General features: G+C 41.7%; 1 pseudogene; it reads right to left on the reverse strand.

Annotated features, from left to right (window-relative positions):
• Window positions 1-667: 667 nt before the first annotated feature.
• Window positions 668-4,286, reverse strand: part of LOC105510708 — a 95,346-nt pseudogene continuing 91,727 nt past the window's right edge.

The following is a 4,286-nucleotide window of genomic DNA, read 5'->3' on the forward strand; positions in this document are numbered from 1 at the left end:
TTTTTGTTTTTTTTTTTTTTTGAGACGCAGTCTCGCTCTGTCGCCCAGGCTGGAGCGCAGTGGCGGGATCTCAGCTCACTGCAAGCTCCTCCTCCCGGGTTTACGCCATTCTCCTGCCTCAGCCTCCTGAGTAGCTGGGACTACAGGTGCCCGCCACCTCGCCCAGCTAGTTTTTTGTATTTTTTTAAGTAGAGACGAGGTTTCACCGTGTTAGCCATGATGGTCTCGATCTACTGACCTCCTAATCCGCCCATCTCGGCCTCCCAAAGTGTTGGGATTACAGGCTTGAGCCACCGCGCCTGGCCCCTTGGTTGTTTTTTATGCAAGGAGACAGAGCTGGCTTTGCCCTAAGCCTTGTTTCCTTCTCTGTGCTTCAGGGTCCTCGTTTCTAAAACCAAAGGGTTGCGCCAGATGATCTCCAGGGCCTTTATACACACTAACATTCATACTCCTGTCCATGAGCGTTTGAATGGATACAGGCTCTCTACCAAGAGCTGTGTGCGGCATTGTGAGGCCCTCAAATTTATAGTTGAAGTGAACATGAAACCTTTTCTCTTTTGATTGCTCCTTTGTCCTTTTTCCAAGGCAAAAAACTAACCCTTGTTGGTGTTATAACCTGATACAGAGTCTGACAAAGGGGCAAGCACAGAAAATAGCAGAAACTACATTAGGGTGCCCATTCCGCCATGTTCAAAGATGGAGGCCCACTGGCAGGCACTGCATCCGACACTAAGAAGGTGCTCAATAGAAATTCTTTGAAGAGGTAAATGACTGAATAAGCAATGCCACCAGCTGAGAGGAAGGCTAACTTGTTCAGAGAAAAGCTCGAGTTGCCTGAAATGGACCTTGAGGGCCAGTTTGAAGGTTCTCAAAGGCCCACAGCAACTTCTGTCCGCCATGAATTGCCTTCTCTTCTGTGGAGATCTCCTTGATGGCTAACAGTTTCTCAAGGTGCAGTGAATGAGGAGAACAACATGGCACCCACCCTGAGACTGGTCATCCCCACCCACAGAATGTTCTTAAACAGAAGTAGTTTTAATCTGTCAACAAATAGAGCCCTTTATTTTTCAATTAAGTTGGAAGGTGAACTAACCACTAGTGAAAAGATGCAAATAAAGGTTTTTTTCTGGGTCTGTTTTAGCAAGTAGATGCTACCCATTTAAAGGAAGCATTTTTTTAAAAAGCCTGAATAATGCTTGAAAGTTATTTTGTCTTAAGTAGGTTAAACTAATTTGTCTATATTTTTGCTTATTTTATTTATTTTATTTTATTTTATTTTATTATTTTTGAGACAGTCTCACTCTGTTGCCCAGGCTGGAGTGCAGTGGCACGGTTTCGGCTCACTGCAACCTCCGCCTCCCAGGTTAAAGCAATTCTCCTGCCTCAGCCTCCTGAGTAGTTGGAATTACAGGCATGCGCCACCACAACCAGCTAATTTTTGTATTTTTAGTAGATACGGGGTTTCATCATGTTGGCCAGGCTGGCCTGCCTTGGCCTCCCAAAGTGCTGGGATTACAGGCGTGAGTCATCGCACCCAGCCTTGTTTATTCTTTAATGGTTTAACTACTTCTTCAAAGATAACACAAAGAGAAACTTTAGCCAACTTTAATTATTCACAGATGCCCAAATTCAATTATTCGTATTAATTTATAACAGGAAAATTACATGTTAAAGCACACATTAGACACCTCCAGAATTTTCTACTTACTTATTGTGGTCCCAGTCTTCTTTGTCAATTTATATTTTGCTCTATCTTTCTGACTTCTATTAATAGTTCTTTTAATTATCTGCTGGTCCTTTGTTCCTACTAGACTTTCTAGTTTTAACTTCTCATGATATCATACAAACAAATGGCACCAAGCTTCACTGTTTCTGGTATCTTTAAAATGTTGCGTTTAAAATGCTTAAAATGTTGTGTGTGCTATCAGCAAATCAACATACATGAAGAAGATCCAAATGTGGTTTCGTTTTTTTCTAACGTCTCTCTCTTTTTTTCTCAGCAAAGTAGTATGGAATTGGTCATTGTCAAAGTAAGAAAGAAGCAGGCAATGCAACAGTGTGGCCTAGGATGGGAGAAGGCTTAACAATGGTCAGCAGACCAGGTCTGTGATTTAGGGACCATCAGTTCGCCTTTCTGGGCCTCAGTTTCCCATTGGCAAAAAATAAGCCATTGAAGCTGACTGAGCTCTGTGTTTGCAGTCCTGACTTTCCACTGTATTGTAAGAGGCAGTATTTGGGAGTAGTAGGTATGATTTCTAACCCATAACCCATTTTAGGTCAATTAGAAAGGAATAATGTAGATCTTGAGAAATACGACTATCAGGGTGCCCCTGAGAAACAGGTAGTCATCTCTCTTCCTGGCGAGATGAGGAAATTGTGGTTTAAAAACAAAAAGCCCTAAGTTGCAGTCCTTCACTCACTGATTAGGAAAATAAAAAGCTAAATCGGTGTTTTTCTTAACAAAACAAAACTGTAAACAGAAGGTTTTGAGGTAAAAGGAAAGTATATGAGAATAAAAACAAGTTTATTAAGTATTTTAAATTGTAAGCCACCCAATTGTTCCAAAACACAAAAGCCTTCCCTGTTTTTGTTACTCAGTGGCCCTGTGATTTAAAGCTGCTGACAACACCAGCCGCTCACAATGACACTGTCCTCCTTTCTTCGGCGCACAGTCCTAGCAGACACTCATTTGTATGTATGGTTTCAGCCTGTCTGCCGTGTCTGGCCAAAGGGACAGATACTAATGGCATATGTTAATTACTATCCAACAACTTCCTTTCATTAGAGTGTTTATTAACATTCTCACTTCTGCCCATTGAACCAGCTGGCACGAGGGTCTGCTGGCAGCCCTGAGTTCACGTGCTGTTTTCACTCTGGGCCCACAAGATATAATAGATTTTTCCTTTTGAATAATGAAACTCTTTCTGTTTCTAGCTCAGCCGAGAGCTTTCTGAGATGTCCAAAAGATGACACCAAAATAGTAACTTGGAAACAAATGCTTTGCCGTTGTGGCCAGCATCAGAGTTGGTCTGGATATATTTTGCTACTATAACAGGATAGGCATCCGTCTAATTGTTTAGACATCTCTTCTTTATCACTAACTGGTACCAAATAACCCTTATTCTAACTGTACATACTCAGAAGCTATGAGATAATATATGTATTAGTGAGAATATAAACGATTTTAGAATGAACACTAGCCTTCTCTAAATACATCTCCAGGCCAGGTGCAGTGGCTCATGCCTGTAATCCCAGCAGTTTGGAAGGCTGAGGCAGGTGGATTACTTGAGATCAGGAGTTCAAGACCTGCCTGACCAACACAGTGAAATCCCATCTCTACTAAAAATACAAAATTATCTGGGTATGGTGGCAGAAGCCTGTAATCCCAGCTATACTCAGGAGACTGAGGCAGGAGAATTGCTTGAACCCAGGAGGAAGAGGGTGCAGTGAGCCGAGATCGGACCACTGCACTCCAGCCTGGATGACAGCAAAACTCTGGCAAAAAAAAAAAAAAAAACCCAAACCATTTCCAGATTAGATTTCTCAATAGCATGACAATACACAGTTTACTAAAATTTAAGAGGGTAGGGATTGGGAAATGGGGAAAGTAAAATATTGGGGGAAAAGTCTAAAAAGCCAAAACGGTGGACAGCATGATGAACTATGAACTGACATCTACAGCATTCATATTTCACAGTAACAACACCATTAACCATAAAAACCTCTCTAGATCTGTCCATTTCATTGACTGCACATGTGCCTTTAAAGTGCTGTGAGGAGGGTGATGGACAAGCCACCACCAGAATGACAAAGCAGGAATGACATGGTAAACAAGTGTTCTTCAGCGACCTCCCCCAGTGACGAGGTGCCTCAGCCATCACTTGTGGCAGAATATCAAATGCAGGAGAGAAATAGTGCAGAATGCTAAAGAGGTAGTTCTTAGACAGTCGCTTTGTTGGGTTACATAGTAGATGCCACTTTAAAGGGGACCAGAAGTTTTGTTCTCATCTGATCAAGTCCCTCTACACAAATATTAGACGAATGGTTTTGTTGTTTTTTTTTTTTTTGCTTTCAAATTAGAACACAACAAAGAAAAGTAATTTTGCCAAATGATTCCATAGCTGCAAAGATATGGGGCTTCAGTACTTTCTTTTTAAATTAAAGCAAAAGCAGGTCTGTGCATTATATTCTTAGCCCTGTGAGGAGGCCATACTCCTTCTTTTTCTTTTTTTCTTCCTTCCCTTCCTTCCTTCCTTCCTTCCTTCCTTCCTTCCTTCCTTCCTTCC

This window comes from Colobus angolensis, unplaced genomic scaffold (assembly GCF_000951035.1).
Source record: "Colobus angolensis palliatus isolate OR3802 unplaced genomic scaffold, Cang.pa_1.0 Scaffold101, whole genome shotgun sequence".
Taxonomy (NCBI): Eukaryota; Metazoa; Chordata; class Mammalia; order Primates; family Cercopithecidae; genus Colobus; species Colobus angolensis.